The 21,158-nt window shown below is 46.2% G+C and overlaps 2 protein-coding genes and 1 non-coding gene across 10 annotated transcripts in view; 1 reads left to right on the forward strand and 2 right to left on the reverse strand.

The window, feature by feature from the left end:
• The window catches only part of GALNT6 (polypeptide N-acetylgalactosaminyltransferase 6), a 32,476-nt gene extending 23,330 nt beyond the window's left edge, over positions 1-9,146 (reverse strand). The window contains exons 1-4 of one of the 8 annotated variants that reach the window (XM_032492818.1): positions 9,017-9,123; positions 7,896-7,976; positions 4,651-4,809; positions 2,326-2,447 (exon numbers count right to left, since the gene is read on the reverse strand). The gene's annotated coding sequence lies outside the window, so the exon portion shown is untranslated. Of the gene's footprint in view, positions 1-2,325; positions 2,594-4,650; positions 4,810-7,895; positions 7,977-8,245; positions 8,264-9,016 lie in introns of those variants that run through there. The other 7 variants (XM_032492820.1, XM_032492819.1, XM_032492821.1 and 4 more) reach the window with 7 other exon arrangements.
• A 3,867-nt stretch (positions 9,147-13,013) lies between these two features.
• On the reverse strand, positions 13,014-13,085 carry TRNAA-AGC. Its single transcript has one exon. It is a non-coding gene; the product is annotated as a tRNA-Ala (tRNA).
• Positions 13,086-19,130: 6,045 nt separating this feature from the next.
• The window catches only part of SLC4A8 (solute carrier family 4 member 8), an 84,961-nt gene continuing 82,933 nt past the window's right edge, over positions 19,131-21,158 (forward strand). Inside the window, exon 1 of the mRNA XM_032492816.1 lies at positions 19,131-19,272. The gene's annotated coding sequence lies outside the window, so the exon portion shown is untranslated. The remainder of the gene's footprint in view (positions 19,273-21,158) is intronic.

Here is a 21,158-nt window from a genome sequence, read left to right on the forward strand (position 1 = left end):
TCTCTCTAAGCCTCAACTTCCTTATCTATAAGGTGGGGCTAACTAATTCCTAACCCACAGGGTTGCGGTGATGATTAAGTCAGAAATAATGCATGTAAGATACTCGGCAGCGTTTCTGACACATACCAAGCCCACAGTAAACAGTATCAGTTATTTCTACTATTATCATTAATGAATCCCTGCTCAGCTTCCCAGCAAGTATCCTTAAGCATCTGATCCTTGGCCATCATTACCCCATCTTACTTAAAAGTAATTCCAGTTGAGTTATCTAGTGCTGTTTTTAAACATAGAAGCTCCTGCCTATGGAGAAGCCTGGTGTCCGGAGTCAGCTGGATCTGGGAACATGTGTCTGTCACGGTGTCAAGGGCGAGCAGGGGTCACTTTGGGCTGGGGGAGGCAGGTGGTTTTCTTTTATAACATCAGATTCAGCAGGAGCATCAAAAAATCAAATCAAAGGAAATCTCTTTGGGCGTCTATTTTATATCAGGTCATGCCTGGGAGATGAGAGAGGAGATCTGTTCCTTCTGCTGTATTAACAGACTCCCTGCTATACGCCAGGTGCTCTGCCAAGTGGAGGAGACAGAGAGATGAGCAAGCCCAGCCCTCAAGGAGAGGACAGTCAACTGGGGGGGTCAGATTTTAAATGGAGATCACCCAGTGAGAAGACAGCACGCAGGAGGCACCCTTGGGGGCTGAGCGAGAGGGATGCAGTCAACTCAGCAAGTGGGGGAGGGGGTGTTTGTGAAGAGGTCCCTCGGGGGAGAAGTGTGGGCTGAGCACTAACCCACGAGTAAGAGTTGGCCAGTTGGATGAGCACATTTCGGGCAGAGGGAACAGCACATACAAAGCCCTAGAGGCAGGAGACAGCCTGGCCAATCAGAGAACTGCAAGTCATTGGGTTTGGTGGGTGTGCAAAGTCTGATGGCAGTAGCAGAGGATGGGCCTGGAGAGGCAGCTGAAACCAAGCCACCATGGCAAGGAGTTTGTCCTTGATCTGAGGTATGGGGAGCAATAAGGATTAGGGGGGAGCCTGGCATTACCAGAAGAGCAGTATGACAGCCGGTGGAGGGTGTCCAGGAGATGGACCTGCCAGGCAGCTGGATACCCAGTTACAAGGAGTTCGGGGGTCTGACCCAAGAGACTAGCCATGCTGATGAGGAGGGAGGATGCAATGCTAGGAAAACTCCCTTGGGTGATGGATGGGATAATTCACCCCAGCTGGGACACAGAGGGACACAGAGAGGTATAAGACACCCCTTTCCCTACAGGGTTTTAAAGTCTAGTTGGAGAACAAGATCTGATAGCACTGGGTCCAGGCAGCACCTGTCCAGGGAGAGAACAGGAGCAGAAAAAAGAGCACTCACTGGATACCCTTCTGCACTTTGAACCCCGACTGTATTAAACCCTGCCTATTCAAAAATCAGTAAAATTAGAACTACGTAATAACACAGACATGTTGAAAAAGGTAGAGGTCCCTATGAGCTGGAAGAAAGTTTCAAGGAGGAAATGGGGATTCAGTGTCATTTCCTGCCCCAGGGGTTAAGATGTGCTGGGCCAGCACAAAGGGCTCTGTTTGACCTTGACACCTCATCAGTTCTGCAATTGCCCCAGCCACGCACAGACACAGGGCCCCAGAACCGGAAGTGTTTCCCATGGCAGTGTCGAACCACCCTGCAGGCTTCATCATCCCTGATGCTTTGTCTACCTTCCCACTCCGGCAAGAAAGAGGGAGCACAGTTAGAAACAAAGGCGTGGTACAGGTATGCCTTGGAGATAGCGTGGGTTTGGATCCAGACCACCTCAATAAAACGAATATCGTAATAAAGCAAGTCACGAAAAATGTTGGGTTCCCAGTGCATATAAAAGTTATGTTTACTTTGTAAGCCTCTGCAAATGTGGACAATGACAATAGGGAAAAGAAGACCACATAAATTTTAAAGTGGAAATAACAAAAGACCATTCTAGTAAGGAATAGAATAATTAAAAATCATTTTCATTAGAAGGCAGCCATACAGAAATTAAATTGCTCAGACTTAAATATGAGAAAAAAGTTATCTTTATGTTATACTGTAGTCTATTAAGTGTGCAATAGCATTATGTCAAAAAAAAAAAAAAAAAAAAACAAACCAAACCCCAATGTACATATCTTAATTAAGAAATAACACCGTTGGGAAAATGGTGCCAATAGACTTGCTTTGCTTTACATAGGGTTGCCACAAACCTTCAAGTTATAAGAAACGCAGTATCTGTGAAGCAAAATAAGGTGAAACACAATAAAACGAGTAAAGCTTAGTTACAAGCTGCTACCAAGTGCTTAAAACTCACCTCCTCCAGGAAGGCCTCCCTGATAAACTCACTCAGAATCACCCAGGTCACTCCAACTCCCTCATCTTGGTATTGCCTCGTGGCCCCTGGCAGTCTGGTTTGCCTTTGTTCCTTTTTCCCTCCTAGGGAGAGATTTAAGGTTAAATTGAGCCCTTCCCAGCCATCTGCTCTCTCATCCAACCTGGCTGTAAAGGCTTTCTCCCTGGAGCCTGCAGTTCCTCAAGGTACTAACCACATCCTGCAATGAAACAGGATACCTGTGATTAGCCGTGGCAGTAACGGATTCGGTCTCTGGTTTGTTTGCTCAGCAAGTGGGCCATAGGAAAGTTTCCTTAGAAGAGGAACATAATCTGACTGAAGCCAGAGACTTTGCGTTTAAGGATTCCTGCTCTTTGTGTACAAGAGAATTTCCAGAAGAGCGGCTAGCAAGGTAGGGGAGGTCACCAACCTCAGTGAAGAAAGAACCCCTATTGTACATAGCCCTTTGTCAAGTGCAAGGCTTCACAGGTTCCTCCCCGCAGTGTCTCGTGTACTCCCTCACTTTCCTGCTGGCCACTGGGTCCACCCGCAAGTATGCCCCCGTCTTCACCCACTCATTCCCTTCCTGCTGCTTCGGAGTGTTCATTCCCAACTCTTCTCTCCAGCCACCCTTGGGATTGCAACACATCAGATGATCTTGGTTTTAGTACTGAGATGATGCCAGAAATCCTCCAGGAAGATTTCCTAGACTGAACATTTTGGACCTGCTTTCCTGGCCTCACCAGTCAGAACACAAGTTTACCTTCTCCCACTGGTATAAGGGAACTGAGGCTTCACTCGGTGCCATGTCTATCAAACCGTTGGCTGCAACTCATTATAGGATTGTGAAATAAATTTAAAGTGTTGCAAATCAGCAGGAAAAAAAATTCTTTAAAAGATCAGACTAGAATAGAACAAAAAAGAAAACACTAAAGTGCATCACATGTAATATAGGTACGAATGGTTTTGTTAAAATTTCATTTCAGTTATTATATATACATATATAGAGTGCACCGGAAGTCCTAGTGCAGTTTTAAGCTTTAATAACTCCAGAAGTATACATGCTACAGACTTACAAAGAACATCAAGGAAAGTTTTATTTAAATTTCTTTCACCTTATTTTTATGAAGTTTGAATACTAAATTTTTATTTTAATGTTTGCCTCTGTCTACTGAAGATGAGAAACATTTCTTGATGTAAAATGAAAATGAAAAATTTGTTATTCAAAATTCACAAAGGTAAAAGAAATTTAAATTATAACATTTCCAAATGATTTTTTTTTTGGTTAGTTTGTAGAATTCATATGTCTTCTGCGATTAAAACGTAAAACTTCCCTGACTTTTAGGCTACCCTGTCACCTGTGAGTACAAAGTTTTCTTGTAAAATGTCTTTCTTACTTTGGTCCAGCCAAAAAGCTGGTGATGCAGTCCAATCCCTCCCTTTTACATTCTAGCCTCCTCCAAGAAGCCTTCCTAGATCTCTAGCAGAATTCCTCTCTCCCCTGCCTCACCCCTTAGCAAACCATTTATACTTCTACTTTGGCCTCATCATAGCCTGCCTCATGTCAGAGGAGTCTGTCCTCTCTCACACTTTCGTGAATTCCTGGACCAGAGAAGACAGGTTGTTTTCACCTTTTTATTGCTTGCAAAGTCTAGCACAAGTTTTGCATGTAGCAGGTATTCCATAAACTCTTGTTAAATGAGCTGAGGCCAGAGGGGTAAGCATGACCCATTTAGAGCCACAAGGGTGAGCACTGGCTTCACTAAATGACGTGAATGCACTTACTCCAACAAGCATGTGAGTTACATGATATTCTGTTTTACACACTAGTCTGCCACTTAGACTAGGTCTGTCCGTGAGTCCATTACTCTCATCTGACAGTGATGCCAGACTGGTTAGGTGAGTTCTCTAGTGTCACACAGCTCATGACTCCAAGAAGCAGATGCCCATCTCCCAACTTCGAGGTCACTGCTCTGTTCCCACACTCTTACCTCCCCCTTGCGGGTACCTGGGGAGTTTGGGGACCAGGTTTGGCTCCCTGGAACCTGGGGCAGGACTGTGTTCCTGAGAGTCCCAACTCCACTCACAGACCCCTCCCTCCACGTCCCCTCCCTCTCCCTGCCTTGCTTGCCGTCCTCCAACTCCCACCCAGGACTACAAATGCTTTAAAGGTGCTGTAATTGGAAGTCTCAGGCAAAGTTTCAGGTTTTGTGAAAGCCAGGGTCAGTCACCCAGAACACACCCTTGCTGAGCAGGCCAGGTGGCCTCTTTGTAACAAAGTTTCTGTTTATCAGTGGAGCTGCTCACCTCCTGGAGACCGTGTTGGAGACGTGGCAGTCAGGAAGTTAGCAGTCACCACCAACAGGGATGTTTGCTCAAGTTAGTCAGACTACCGCTCAATCAAAGGTTTCTTCGAAAAGTGATGACTATGGCCACTCTCACTCAGGGCGCAGGTGTGGGGAGGAGCTAGACATCAAGTTGGGGAGGGGACAGGTCAATTTCAAGTTACTGGTTGTGGGAGGGAGCCAAGAGGCTGTTTTGGACAAATGATTCTCTTTTTCTTCCCCCGCAAGCACGTTCTCACCATCAAACACAGCACTCATTTCACTTCCTCTGTTCTCATGCTGTGAACAAAGTAGCAGATTATCTCCTCTAAACCCCTCCTCCCACCTCTGACCTTTTTGATTACAGAAGGCTGGGAGGTTTTCACTTTTCCCCATAATTACACCTTCAAGACACTTCGGCTTTCCCCCAGGACTAAAGCTGCAGTCCGGGGCTTATTTTCTCAGAAAGACGCACTGAAAGCTCTTTCAGTAGCTAGTCTATCAAGTTTTCTCCCCAGCAGATCTAGGTTCCTGTTTTGTTTGCATAACATTTTAAACTTTAGTTACCCAAATACACATTTTCAACTGAAAAACCCAACCTAACTTTGCTCTGTATACCTAGAATGTGCTTGGCATATGGTAGGTGCTCAGTAAATATTTGTTGACTTATTCCAGGTTTGTAAAAGTCACTGAAAATCAAAATACGTGATGAAGCAGGATTTTTTTTCCCTACTGGAGGAACTTTAGGCCCTGCTAGGTGGAGCAAGGACATGCAACTGTTCTCAAATTGAGCCTTGAGACTCCTTGGAATCTAGGGATGAAGGAGGAACCCAGGTGGGCACAAGCTGGGATTCCCTAATCACCTAGGAACACCGGTGACAATCAGGCTGGGTTTGAGAGAAAGCAAAAAAAGGGTCTTGAATTGAGTCTTATCATCCGTCAGCTTGAAGACAGAGGGGAAGGAACAGGGGATTTAAAAGGAGGAGTATTCCTGAAGCCTTGCGATGGTCTCTAGATTGGGGGGTAAGTGATGGGAGAGGACAGAACTGAAGTTTTCCCTTCTCTCCTTACTGCACAGTGTGCTCCTGGCTGTAGGATTTTTGGTATGCAATGTGAACTCAGGGTCTGTATGCTGCCCGCTTAAGCTAGCCAGCCTTCCCAACGTCCCCATTGCTGCCAGCAGCATCGAAATCCTCGAAACAATCCCTGCCCTTGCTCCATTCCCACGCATGGAGCTTTTAAACCGTTCTCAATGCCAGGGTCGCTCCAGGCCCACTCCCAAGCCCCGCTGATTCATTCTCTGCTTCCTGGATCCTCCTCTTCCTCCCCACTCTCAAAACCGTCATCTGAGACTGTGCTCTTATCGCCCAAGATCTGGAGGATCAGCAGAAGCTGCCTGCCAGCCTCCTTTGCCCCAGGCCTCTCTCTCCTTTTCACAATCAGAACAGCCATATTCCCTTTCCTTTAGCACCATTTGGTTGTTGCAGAAATGGCCTGGGCAGCCTGCTTCCTGTTTGCTACTCACCCTTACTGGTGATCTTTTCCTCTTCAAAGCATTTCCCTTATATTCTTGCTAGGCAAGTCATGTTCCTTTTCTCTTTCAAATTCTTACCTGGAAGTCCCCTCCTCCAAGAAGCCTTCTTAGACTAAAGCGCATCTTGCTGCCCTCAGTATCCAGGTGTATAAGTTGTAAGTTTCACTACTCAATGTTTCCCCATGTGGGGCTGCCCCCCGAGAATTCACAGGGGCAGGAGAACCAACAGGTCTAGACGTTAGGCCACTAGGTTCTGTTTTCTTTCTCTTTCCCAATCCTTAAATCCTGGTCCCCAATCTTCTGCCTCTAGAATGTTTTCCCGGACCAATCCACCTAGCCCTCCAACCCCCACGGCATCCCTGAATTCTAAGGCATTTGGTTATGCTATTCTGCTGCCCCTGTCTGTTCTTTGTTCTCTGTTTCAGAGCTGAGGGTGAGGATTGGGTTTCCTCCTTTCTTCAAATCTCTACCTAGGCCTCAGGACCAGGTGACACAGGGGACAGGAGAATAACCTGACCTCCCAAGGCTGTCAGGTGCCACAAAAGAGTCTCCTAACAGTCCTTTTTCTCCCCAGACTGAGCCCATCCTTGTTCGCTGGGCAAGCCTTTTTACACAAGCACAATTACAGCATTGAGCGCGACACAGAGACAGGCACTGCCCTGCACTTGACCTCTCATTTACTCAAACCCTCACTCTCATTCCCATCAAATGAGAACAGACCTTGGGGATTTTTGCAGAGAGGGGCAGAGGGCTGTATGATGAGCCAAGTCCACCCAAGTCTTGGGCAGAGTCACTGGATCACTCTGGTGCACAGACACTCGCTTTGGTTCCTCAGCTTCACTTCCAGAGACAACACCATCACCACTTTTAATATTACTACTTACCATATCAAGTCAAGAAACAGTTACCTATTCCATTTTACATATAAGGAAGCTGAAGCACAGGGAAGTTAAGTAACCTGATCAAGGTCACACAGCTAGGAAGTGGCAGAGGCAGAATTTGCTCTCAGGCCCATGTCTGTCCAAAGCCCACTGTCTTAACCACAATACCACACTGCCTTGCATTTGGCTAGTGCTTGGAGCTTTGCCAAAGCATCTTCATATACACCTTCCCAAGTGCTCCCCACCCAGGGAGTGTTTATGTGATTTGGCCAAGTAGACAGCTAAATTAGTGACAGAGCTGAGTCAGCTGCCTGCCTCCATTACACCCACCGCCCCAGCCCTAGGGTTAGCCAGCTGTCCCTCTATTCCTGATTTCTGTCCTAGGCAATGACTACATGGGCTAAGCCCACGGTTATTTCTCCTGTTCAGGTTTCTCCCAACTGAACTTGGACTAAGATGTTTCTGATCTCAGATGGCATCTGACATGCATCAGGGCTTCCCCTGTTCAGGACTGAGTTCTACGCTGCTGCAGGCAGGAGTCAGCTGTCCTGCTAACCGTGGGCAGCAGTTAACAAGGGTGAGGCCATCTCGGGCAGCCCAGTATCCTTCATGGTTTCACCAGCTCCAGACTACTTCTTGCTTTGACAGCCCTACCCTGCTTACTGCCCTGATGCCCCTGAAAGTATTTTCTCTTGTTACCTCTGGGTGCCTAAAGTGAACGGCATTGTTGGGGAACAAGAGCTAGAGAAGTACCTGCAATGACACTGGCTTCTGCTGGATAATTTGAACCACAGTATATTTCAAACCCCTTACCTTAGCTTGTACTATTCATCACATGCATTTGCCTGTCTCATCCTTTTCACCCCTCCTGGGATGGGTAGGGACACAGCTCATCTGTTAGAGAGGAGAATAGGGTGTGGATGGTGCACACACGTCTCTGGCAAAATGAGCACAAGCCCCAGGTTCATAGTGCGTCAGAGCTGTTAACCTCATCCATTGTCTGTAAATTGCGTTTGTGGGTCTGGCCGTGCACTGAGAGCACAGCATTAGAACCCTCCTCCCTGGGAATGTCGCAACGGATTATTGGCTAATAGAGGGGTCTGTTCCAAGCTTTGCTGGCAAATTGACCCCCACCCCATACATACAGGAGAGCCCTGTCTTACCCTCTGGAGAGGTCAGGGTCTGGGATGACTGGCTCTGGGGGTAAGTAACAAACTGTTTCTCCTTTCAGTTAGCCTGGGGTTTGGAACAAGTGACAGGAAATCAGGAAGTTGGTGACAGTCATAGTCATGAATAACCATCAAACTCCCTCCCCCAACACTGGGTACACAGCTCCCACCCCCAAAAGGCCCAAGCCTCTAGGAGGAGGCCATCTGAGAACCTTCTCCACCAGGGAGGCTTCTAGCCGCCTGCCCCTTCTCAGGAGCAACGTGGCACTGGCAGAAGGGAACTTCTCTGAAAGATTTTCTGTAGAGAGGGAGCACACGGGGTGGCCCGGCGTGGGGCGATGGGGCACAGAAGGAATGCAGGGGCAGGGCTGGGTGAAGGGCTGAGGCTGCAGAGCCCCAGAGGGAGTGCTGTGACTTGTTCCTCTCCCACCCCTCTCTCCAAGTCCCAGAGACCTGGGCTTTTCTTTCATCCTTTAAGTAAGGTGCAAAGGTGCAAGGGCTGGGGGGTGTCCCACCGAGGGAGGCGCTAGAGGTCACCGCGACAGACGGACCAGTCCGGCCCTGCCCCTTCATTTTACTGTGGAGGGTGGTGAGGAGAAGGAGCAAGAGAAGAAGGTCGGCGGAGGGGAGAGGTGGGGAGCCAGGACTTAGCAGAAGCGAGCTCGACTGATGGGAAGTCCCAAGAAGCGGAAGAGCTTTGAGTTCCCAAGTCCGGGAGAGGGTGGCGGGGCCATGTGAGGGTCGCAGGCTGCTTCTGCCTCTTACCTGTCGCGCCAAGCTGAGCCACAGCCGCGCCGCCTTGCAGCTCGACGGTTTCCCGACGGGATGTCCTGGAGGGCGGGGCCGGGGCGGGCCCTGCCCGGCCGCCGGGGCGCGTCCTACCCGCCCCTCCCGGCCCAGGTGCAGGCGGCCACCCAGCGCGCCCCCGCGGGCTGCTGCGCGCCGCGGGACGCCAGGCTGCTCCCGGGCCGCCCCCGACCCCATGCACCCCACCCGCCGGCCGCTGCTGGGAGCCCGGCTGCTCCAGCTTCTCCAGATCTCAGCAAACTCCGGGGTGCAGCCTCCGCTGCCAGGCTCTCGGCGCCAATAAAGATTGGAGCGCCCTAGCCATCCCAAAGACAGGCGTGAGCCGAGCCGCCGGTGGTGGCGGAAGCCGCGTGTGCGGCGCGCGGGCTCAGTGGCTGAGCGGCCCGAGCGCCCGGAGCCCGGAGGCAGCGGCGCTGGAGCGAAGAAACGCCGCGGGGCTGTGAGGCGCCCCGGGGCTCCGTCCCAGGTTTGCTTCTTACCGGCGGGGTGGTCTAGGGCAAATGACTCCTCCCCTCCATCAACAAGAGCAGGTATTAACTGTGTGCCACGAACAATGCTAAGGTCTTTATGTGCCAGGTCTCAGGGAAACCCCACCCCAGCAAATACCTACAATTATCATCTGGAATATATACTGGAGGCGGCTGATGACACAGCTGGAGAGTGCTGCTCAAAGTGTGGTCCCCGGACCAGAAGCATCAGCTGATACTTTCTTAGAAATGTGGATTCTTGGGTCCCACCCTAGACCTACATAGTTCGAAACTCTAGAAATGGGGTCCAGCAAGTTGTAGTTTTAAAAGCCCTACGGGTGATTCCGTTGCATGTTCAATGTTGAGAACCATTGAACAAGTAGTGGCAGGGCTGGAATTAGAATCCAAGTAAGTTCAACTCCTAACCCCACGCTCTGAATCATCCCGCAGGAGCCTCAGGCTGCTCACCGGTTCACTCCAGCTCTAAGATTCTTTGGTAATCTTTGGGGTCCTTGTCTCAGTAATAGAGAAGCAGCCTGGACCACTCCCAAAAGCCAATAATTCGAAAATTTTCTGTGGCAGAAAGTTCGACCACTAATTCTGTTTTTCTTCTGTTTTGATATTTAAATGAGTATGTATTTCTAAATCCATAAGACCTGGGAGCAGGGCTGTGGGTGGGTAGATCTGAGCAAGAAGGTAATTGTGACATAAACAGGGAAGGGCTGGGGAAGCCACTAGGGATTAACAGTTGGATTGGAGAGAAGTAATCTTGTTTTCTAACCTGAGACCCCACTGTAGGATTGAGCTATACAGAAGGAAGGCCAGAGTTTTTCCAGTGACGGACTCTGGAGAGAGGACAGCAGAGCGTAGAGAAGATCTTGCCTGGATACACTAGATCAGGAAGCCGGTGAAGGATGGACATTCCCAAAGGAGTAGAAAAGGGAGGCGTCTCCTCACTCTTGGCATGCTCACCTATCTCCCTGAACTCCAAGTAGCTGAGTAACCCTCTCCTACCCCTCAACTCCCTTCTTTTCACATTAGAGACTATGTGGGGTTTAAATTCCTAAAGAGAGACTTTCTACAGAGTTTGTCTTTTTTAAATTTTATTTTATTTTATTGAGTTATAGTCAGTTTACAATGTTGTGTCAATTTCCAGTGTAGAGCACAATTTTTCAGTTATACATGAACATACATATATTCATTGTGGCATTCTTTTTCACTGTGAGCTACCACAAGATCTTGTATATGTTTCCCTGTGCTATACAGTATAATCTTGTTTATCTATTCTATATATACCTGTCAGTATCTACAAATTTCGAACTCCCAGTCTGTCCCTTCCCATCCCCTCCCCCCTGGCAACCACAAGTTTGTATCCTATGTCTATGAGTCAGCTTCTGTTACAGAGTTTGTCTTGATCATCCATTTCGGTCCCTTTATAGACCCTCAGGGCTAATTCTAACTCCCACTGCACTAACTGCCACCATTGTCACTTGTCGAACAGCTGTCTTTCTCAGAATGAAGGCATTCTCTGTTGAAGACTGTGGGATGCTGCTCCTCATTTCTCTTTCTGGGGGCTCAACACTCCTGTGCAGGTCTGACCCTACAGTCTTTGCTCCACCCTTCCTCTAACTCTGGTCTTGGATTGTGTGATCCTGATCTGACCCTTGAGCCTTGGTCAGGGTCCAATCAGACCTGAGGGTAATGGGCTAGGCTGGACTCATAGCCTCAGTTCTTCTCCAGGACAGACCACCAACCCCATCTTGGGGTTCTTGAGAGAGGGATGCCCTAAGGAAGCAGTATTGGTCTGTGTTGTGTGTTCCATACTCCGGAAGCAGATTACTCGTCCAGTTTCACTTTGGCTGACTCTGACTTTAAACGTGACTCTTAGTCCTCAGAACAATTAGCTGCCTAATTTGGAGGCACATGTAGTCCACAGGATGTGTGACCCAACCCCTAATGTGTCATGCACTGAGCCATTCTCTCCTCGCAGGAAGAACAGTTCCGGCTCCCTGCCCTCCCCTCCAAGAAGGTCTGGAGGTGAACCACACAGAACGGTGACTGCATGGCAGGCTGCTGAAAAAATAGTTTTCTTTAATTGAAAACACCATAAAGGTGCCTGGTTAAAAAAAAAATTCAAGTACTGTAAAAAAGTATACAGTGAAAGACACATTTCCTTTACTCCTCTCCAGAAATCATCTCTGCAGACTTACGACTGAAACTTCCCATCACTAAGTTCTTCTGCAGGACATGCCTGGATTCCTCGCTTCTCAGGAAGTCCTGTGAATTTCGTTTTTTTTCCCCCCCTCAGAATCTTATTCTTATTTCTTGGCCATTTTAGATTGTTTTTGGGTGTTCTGAAGTTTTGTTTTTCATAGCCGTGTGCTTCAGGGGGTTCCCCGCATAAGGCAGGAAGTGTGGTAGGGAGATCAGTTGAAACAAGTGAGACCAGAACAGCTCCGAGTGGCTACTGACACCAGCCTTGGCCCTTATCTAGTCTCTTCCTCATGCACTTGGGTCCCAGGCGAGGGGACACCCACCTCTGGGTGGGGTGGAATGAGGGGGACCTGCCCATCAGGAGGAGGTGCTGGCTCCACTTAGGAGGAAAAGTTTGCCAGAGAAGCTGCCATGAGCCTTCCAAGGGAGGGCAGGCCCTCCCCCCTCCCCCTGCCCCTCCCTCACTCTTTGTGGGTGGCTGATCAACAGAAGGAACCTAACACATCCCTTTAACTTCTTTCCGGCTCAGTTTCTTATCTGTGAGGACTAGTGCTGCCTTAGGGTGGTTGTGCAGCTGGAGCAGATAACTGATGTGAAAATGTGATATTTCAGTTCTTCTATCACATCTGTTTATTTCTTTATTTCCCTGTATTCCCTCTTCCTCTTTCTCATCTCATTCCGGTGCTCAGAAGAGAAACAATCAAAGCAAGAAATGATGTAGGAACCCAAACAGAGCTGTTCCAAGTTCTGCCGTAATCATTCATGCATTACAATTCACTCGCCTCTGTGTGCCTCAATCTCCTCATCCATAACATGGTATAATATTATTTTTATGGTTGAGTTGTTAGATTAAGTAAGGAAAGTGTTTAACCCAGTGCCTGGTATACAATAAGCACTCAATAAGTGTTAGGATGTTAGTCATCACTAGCTGTTTTCTTTTTTTCCTTTGTATCTTCAGCAATACCACATTGGAGCCTGCCATGTGTGAGCCTCTGTGCCCGTGTTGGATAGGAGACAGAGACACAAAGCTAAACAAGCCACTTCTTTCTCCTTGGGACACCCTTAATCTAGGAAGGGAGGATGATAAATCCAGGAAGGGTAGGGTCCTGGGGTAGAGCCAGGATTCTACAGCAAGGCAAGTGCATTGGGTGGAAAATTGATGGGGGCAAACAAAAAAACTCAGTAATCAAGTAGAATATAATGCAATATTTTTTCTTTTTTAAAATTGTATTCTTTTTTGGGGGGGGTAAATAGGTTAATTTATTTATTTTAAATGGAGGTACTGGGGATTGAACCCAGGACCTCATGCATGCTAAGCACGTGTTCTACCACTGAACTATACCTCCCCACTTATAATGCAGTATTTAAAAACATCAAAATGTATGGAAAAAACCTATGATAAACAAAATATCAACAATTTAAAATAAAGAGTAGTGCTCTGCTAAGCCATATTGAAGCCTGAGGTAAAAGAAAATTTATGCCACCCATATCCATGTTTTTCTGTATTTTTTAAATGGTAATTTTTTTCTAGTACATAAAAGCAGCTGAAAAAATATTGAAAAAGTGAAAAGTAGGTATATTAAAACTCACAATATTATTTTGGGTTTAAATGTTTTCTTTATACCAAACAGAATTTGCTATGATTTTACTTCAGCTTAAGTTAATTAAAATGTATTTAAGATCATCACTTGGCCAAGAGAAATTGTCAAACATGGCAGGCTCTCAATGAAAATGACATAAATAAGCAAAGAACTGGATTTTGAAAGTATCGTTGACGCGTCTGCTTGCTTTCAAGCCAATTTCCTTTTTCCTCAGGCTCCAACGTGGCCTGGCATGGCCCTGGATTGGGGTCTGGACAAAGAACGTGAAATGAATAGAAGGGGAAAATGAGAAAAGGAGGACGGTTTGATGAGTCAGAGGGATGGGTGACATATATTTATTGTTTTTTTCTAATTGCCCAAATAGCCTGTGTTCAGAAAGCCCAGAAAAATCACAAAGAAAATGATCTTCTCCTAATTACAGCACCCACAGATAAGCATTGTTACTATTTTGGTATAATACGTTCTATTTTTTCTGTGCATATGTAATTTGTATGCACATACGTATTTTATCAACTCTAAGATGCAGATCTTTTTTCACTTTTTAGCATTTCTGAAATCGGGATGAATCTTAAATTGATTGTATCATAATTTGATTAGCAGTGTTATTTCACTTACTGGTAAATAAAATAATGTTTGTCTTACAATCTATGTTAGATGACTATATATAGTCATGAAATTATATACACATACAGATGAACTTATGTATGTAATTACTATATGTATATTATAGAACTGGGATCATATTGAATATACCGTTTTATGACCTGATTTTTTCACTTATTGTATTATGAATATAGTATATTATGAATCAAGGTGAAGAAATAATCTCACACAAGATCGTAAATCACTGCATAGTGCTCTGTTATATAGATGAGGCTTTTTTAAATTGACATTTAGGTTATTTGCTTTTTTGTTTTTCTACTATAGGTAGCTGAGTGTCCCACTGCAGGTTAAATCTGTGTACATGTTTCTTCGCTCTCTGTCCCTCCTCAAGTGAGAGAGGAGCTAGAAAGCCACTTTGGTTGGCATTTGGAGGATACATCACTTTGGAGTCCTCTGAAGTAGCTCTTTCCCCCTGGAAGTAGGGATGTGTGTGTGTGTGTGTGTGTGTGTGTGTGTGTGTGTGTGTGTGTGTGTGTAACTACCCTGGGAGGCACTTGGGGACCACTGAAGGTAGTCAGATAGCCTACAAGAAAGTGAGATGTTATCAGCCCTTTTGTGTTAGGAGGGTCTAAAAGTAGAAATGCTAACCCACCTGGAGGTGAATCAGGGAAGGGAAGATGGCTGGTGTGGCGGTCCAGGAAGCCCCATGTAGCTAGGAGGTGGCTGAGATACTTAGTTTTATGCAACAACATGACTAGGCTATGGTGCCCATTGCTTTGATCAAATACTAGTCTAAGATGTTGCTGTGAAGCTATTTGTGGATGTCACTAACATCTTTCTTAATGATGTTCATTTAAATGACTTTAATTGAAGCAGATGACCCTACATGACCCTACAAGATGTGAGTGGGCTTCATCCAATCAGTTGAAGGCCTTTAGGACAAACCCGAGGTTTCCGCAGGATGGATCAGTTCTGCCCCAGGACTGCAGCATAGAAACCCTGCCTGAGTTTCCAGCCTGCTGGCCTGCCCTACAGATTTTGGTCTTGCAGGCCCCAGAGTTATTGAGACAGTTCTTTAAAATAAATCTCACACATTACTACATATAAAATAGATAAACAGCTTGGACCTACTGTATAGCACAGGGAACTATATTCAATTTGTTGTGATGAGCTGTAATGGAAAAGAACCTGGAAGTAGATATATATGTATATATATGTATAACTGAATCACTTTGCTGTACACCTGAAAATAACATTGTAAATCGACTACACTTCAGTAAAAAAATTAGAATGAAAAAACCCCCTGATTATAGCAAGTAAAAAAAAAAAAAAAATCTCCTTCTCTCTGTGTGTGTATCTTGTTCTGTTTCTCTAGAGAATCCTGACTAGTGTGATGGCCGTGCATGAGATAAGACTGTGGACATGGGACAAGTGCTCACAGCAGAGACTCCACTAGAAAATACAGCTGATCACAAATGTAGGCCCAGCTTGTCCAGGCCTCTGTCCTATTTGCTGCAGAAAATGCTGGCACCTTTATCCTTTGTGAGGCCTGGTACAACCCAGACAGCATCACAGGAAGCAGCACCCCTTCTCTGGGAAGGAGTAGGCATCTCCTTATTGCTGTCTGCTGGAGTGGGTGCCATGAGCATCCCCATTTTCACAAGCGGGCAGTTTATAAGCACAACAGGTCCCTGTGATCCGCCTGTCTGGGCACTTTGCCACAACTTTCTTCAAGTCATTATATTGAAAAGTTTTATGGTGTTCTTCCACTCCTCCCCTCCAATCTGCTCAGTTCTTGTTAAAATTATTACATGGTATTTTATATTTTCGTTGCTGTTGTAAATATTATCTATTCCAGGAGACTCTTGGTCCCCTTTTCCTTTATGTAACTGAAGCCTCCTTACATCATACAATGAATAGTTTTTCCTCTCTTGGGAAACATGTGGGAATGGCATACCATGGCTAAGGACTCTTCTACTAAAATCACACATGATTTTCTTCTTATAAGTACTCAAGATGCTCAGGATCTGTGTATACCTTTTGCAAAAGAGGAATTTAATAATTGTTAAAGACAGAACATCTGAATGCTTGCAGGATTTTCTTTGAGAACTCTTTCTGCCGCAGATTATGATATCTTATTGTTTAATAGCTCTCTCAAAAAAAGAGATGGGCACATTGAACCTTCTGAAACAGAGGTAATTGGACCTCAACCTGATAAAAATATAGTAATAAACTCTCCCCCAGAGCAAACTCTCTCCAGCTAACAGCAAAACCTCTGTTATCTATCCCTAAAAAATAGGAGAGGGGGTTCCTATCTTCTTAGATATTTGAAAAAAAAATTCACACAAAGGGTTGAAATCTATCTGCTAGCATTGGAATGTCATTTAATATTGTTTCAGATTGAAAGTAAATGGGAGGTGATGGAGTAGCTCAATGGCAGTTCTAATGTCCTGATTTTTTTTGAAGGATAGTTTACTTTTTTGAAAAACTGAAGTATAGTTGATTTACCTAATGTCCTGATTTTTAATGTCCTCTTAATGTCCTGAAGTTTTTGCTTCACTACTTACTAATTCCCATGGAAACTTATTTATTTATTTTCAATGGGTAACGTGCATATTACACAGTGATCAAAAGTTCACAGGTGCAGTGAACTATTATCCCCGGTCACTGAATTCTCCTCTCCAGGGGCAGCCCTTGTTACCAGTTTCTTTTGATTCTTTCTAGAAACATAGTCCAGAGAAGGAATCACACTGATTTTAGCAAGTACCTTAAATAGTCAGTTTTTTCATTATATTGTCTGAAATGGTTAAAATTATTTTAAAAGCCGTCAACTTACTGAGCTCTCTTTGTGGTTCTGATAGATTTGCAATGGCCTCTCTTGGGTTCTCTAGGTAGACAGACCTATCAATGACATATGATTTTGGCAAAGTGAAAATGGTTTTGGAGTGAGACCTGGGTTGACTCCTGGCTCTGTCTGATCTTAAATACGGCCTTTAAAAAATGTTGGCACTCTCCAAATGCGGCGTGTAAGGACAGAGTGGTCCTTCTCCCCAGGTGTGGTGGGTTGAGTGGGCAGAGGCCACACAGAGCCAAGTCCTCCTCCTCTGCCCTCTCCTGGGTTGGTTTCACCTGGCTCTGTGAATAACCCCAGAGGGCATTGATCCTGGGGAATTCTAAACACCCAGAGATCAGGAGGAGACGCTGAAAAGGAAGCCCTAAACTAGAATAACCGTCTCCTTCTCCATGAATGGAATGTGGGTTATGTTTGCTGAGAGCAGATTAAAATAGATTTTATTGTTTGAAATCAGGGATTAGCCTTGAAAGAGCTGCTGATATTCAGCGAGGCCTCTCATCCCACACCTCCCACCCACTGTAGTAGTGGTGAAGGAAGCGGTCCGGCACAGGGTGTGTGTGTGCAGGTTTTCTCAAGTTGGAACCCACAGCCAGACAGGGAACTTGTGGTATTTGGTAAGTAATGGTGGTATGAAACACTTATGGTTAGCGAAGAAAAAAACCCACATTCTTATTTATTCATGGGGTTTTATCAATTTGAAGGGATGCCCCAGAGCATCTCAAGGACCTCTGATCCCTTTAGCCACTCCATGGAAAAGGTGGCTGGGAATGTGCATTATCTAGTTTAGTTATATCACATAATTTTTTCAGCAGGACCTTAGTGGAGCATGAACGAACTCCTTCATATCTTTTGCTACCAAGAAAGACAGACCTGAGGTGGTGCCTTGATATAAGCACATTCCGCTAAACTGCAGTAAGGTGGGACAGCATTATATTGTCACAACAAGGGGTGAGCTCAAACTCTGAAAAGATATTGGCTTCATTTATTAATTATCAAGACTTCAAATATCCTGGGGTTCAGCTGTTATAAGAGGCTTATGGGAAACTACTCCAGACTTGCCAAACCACCAAGTTGACTTAACAGGTACGAAACAAAGATGCGTCAAGAATAGAAGGAGAAACCTACTGTATAGCACAGGGCACTATATTCAATATCTTGTAATAACCTATAATGGGAAAGAATCTGAAAAAATATATGTATGTATAACAAAATCACTTTGCTGTACACCTGAAACATTATAAATTAACCATACTTCAATATATTAAAAAAAAAAAAAAAGAACAGAAGGAGAAGAAGCCCCACTATGGGGAACTGGGGATAGACTTTTCAGACCCTGATGGGTTCCATGTGTGTTATCCTGTCCTGGCATTCAGTACCTTGATGAGCCCACAGATGCCAAATTTGAAGGCTATGGTGGCCAGGGTATTTGACTTCCTGGCATTTTTGGTCCCTTGCGCGTTAGTCTAAGCTCAGTATGGTGATCCCTTTGCCAGTGATAGGCAAAGAAGGGTGTCTGCTGGGGACTCTGGGGAAGCTTCTACTCCTTTGAATGAAGCAGATACAAGAATAAGACAGCCCCTCAAAAGCCTATCTGAACAAAGCCCACGGGGTGACAGGGTGGAGCAGAGGGACAACAGAGCCTGGGCCACCACTGACACTTGAGCTGGAGCTTATCCGGCTCACGGGTTCACCCTGGCATCTGTTACATGAGATAACTCAGTGGGCTGTTCTGGAGCCAAGGGGAGCCTGGGGGCACCAGCCCAAAGGGACCCAGACCTCCTCCAAGGGCATTCAGATTTTCCTTTGAGTGTACAAAAGCTAGAATTTACTGTAGAACCTGGAAAGCAATGGTTGAAACAATTCTATCTGGGGAGTCAGAGAACCTCAGAGCTAATATGACCCTCATCTTGAACTCCCACAGCCGAGGAAGCCATGTCCGAATGGGAGCCTTAGCCTGCTGCCCACTTGGGCAGCTTCTCTGAGGCCTCGCAGAGGAGGGGAGCCCTGGAGCTGGGCTCGTGCACTCCTTACCTCTGGGACCGGAGCCCAGGGAATGTTCTGGAGGGACCAGGTCACCTTAGCTGTTCTTCGCAGGATCCCCCCGCAGCCAGGTGCTCTGGGAAGGCACATCTCAGCATGCGGGCCCGGGAGGCCCTGATAGAACCCCCGACCCCCAAGTCAAAGGAGAGATTTGGAGAGCAACAGCATGGAGCTCCTCAGTTTGCTCTGGGTTTGGGGCTGGGCAAGAATGACCATTTGGATCCTGCTCAAAGTTCTTTCATTTTGGTTTATTCCCTAGGCAGCTGAAAGCAATTAAAGGGATGGAAATGAGACAAAGGGAGAGCCAGGTGGGTGGCTGCTGCTCCGCATGGCTTCTTGTGTCGGTTCCCGGAGAAGCATCCCCCAGAGTTTGGGGGCGTTGGCAGCCTGCACGGAGGAGGACGTCTGCCAGCCTGGAGGAGTGCAGAATTGCAGGTTGGCTGCCTTTATACCCCAGCTGCACAGCCACCTGTGGTGGTCTTGGGGTGCCCATTTCTGTCCAGGGCCTGCCTCCATGATCTCTGCCTCAGAGGCAAGGGAATAGGGCTTCACTCAGGGTGAAGCCAGACTTAGGGGCAAACTCTAGGAATCTTACTGCTTAGTCACTGTAAGAGTAGCCCCAAGTCTGATGTAAAGGGCTGCATGGAGGAACCTGATGACTGCACTGGAACCCGGCTGCCTGCTGAACCCGAAATTGTCAGTCTGGGAGGTTGATTCCTGATCAAATGCAGGGAGACTGGGGAGCTTGACTATGTACAGAGACAGACAGAAATTGGGACAGGGCCAGTCAAGTATCAAGGACCTGCTTTCTTCTTTGTTTCACATGCCTTCAGGGAACTAACTTTGGTTCTTAGTCCACGGAGCTCAGGTGAGGCCCACCTCACTCCCCAGCACCAAGAGAATGAGATATATATATATCATCTATCTATCTATCTATCTATCTATCTATCTATCTATCTATCTATCTATCTATCTATATCTATATCTATAGATATATATCTATATCTATATCAATATATATCTGATGTAAGTTTAAAGACCTAATGGCCATCTTTGCTATTGCGTGAGGAGGGAGAGTCAGCCTGAGCCATGAAGCCAACACTGAGAAAGCAGAGAATAAAGGTAAAGCAGGAGAGGACCCTAATATATTTTGGACTCCTGGATCCTGCTATACCTGAAGTCATTTATTCCTAGATTTCTCCCTTCTTCCCCTTTCCTTTCCTTTCTTTTCCTCCCTCCCTTCCTCCTTCTCTCTATTCTTCCTTCTTTCTTGTTTTGGTTGGAATTTGTTTGAGTGTGTTTTTGTTATTTTCAACCCAAAGAATCTGACCAATAAATAATATGATACACTGAATTAACTTACTGAATAGGGGAGCGGTAAAAGGACTGTCTGTGTTCATTTAAATCCAGGCCTGGCAGAGAGGAAGCAGGGAGAAACTCCTAAGAAAAACTTAAGAAATGATGCATCTGACTCTTCAAGGAGCAGAGAAAGAGAATTGAGCAGTAAATCATGGTGGGAGTGGGGGCGGGGGGTGCTCACTCGATTGGGAGGGATAGACCACCCATCCTTCCAGGCTTTATCTGGTAAGATACCCTTGAACCAGATGGACTTCGGGACAGCTGGGAGACCAGGGAAATGGAGGGCTTCCTCTTGGGAGATGTCCCCAAGTCCAGAGAAGCAAGAGGCTGTTGCAGGGTCTGGCCTATCCCCTAGCCCCTTGGGGCATGCTGCACCACAGTCCCTGTTAGTACTGGGTGAGCTGGAAACATCACCATTTTCCACCTCACTACAACCTTAGCTTCAGGCCTGTTGATGTTCTGTGGCCAACCAAGCTCCCCCATGTGTGCTTTGGAGAGATTTCACCAAATTCCCCAGTGGGGCCTTCCCTGTTGCATATAAAGAGTGCTGCTCTAACCCCCCTTTGTGCACATCCCTGGCCATTCTCCTAGGGTTACCTGCTAGAAGAGGAACTTGCAGGGTCAGAGGTTATGGACATTGTTAAAGTTTTTGATTCTTATTCCAGGAGGCAATATCATCCGTTACTAGAAAAGAGACGTAAAAAGTCCCCACCCTTGTCAGCTAGGAAAGAGCTGATGGCCAAATAACTAATGTAAGAGGTGACCTGTTTTTCAGAAAAACAGAGCCATGTCACAATGTCTATAGTAAATTGAATTAAGACCATAAAATATGGTGTGAGTGCAGCAGATCACATAGCATTAAACAAATTAGACTGTCTGGTTCCCTGGAGGAGACATGGGTCAAAAAGCACCAGAAAGACCTAATGGGGTTATCAGGGTGCTTCCTTGAAAGTAGGAATTGT

This window comes from Camelus ferus, chromosome 12, assembly GCF_009834535.1.
Source record: "Camelus ferus isolate YT-003-E chromosome 12, BCGSAC_Cfer_1.0, whole genome shotgun sequence".
In the NCBI taxonomy this organism is placed as follows: domain Eukaryota; kingdom Metazoa; phylum Chordata; class Mammalia; order Artiodactyla; family Camelidae; genus Camelus; species Camelus ferus.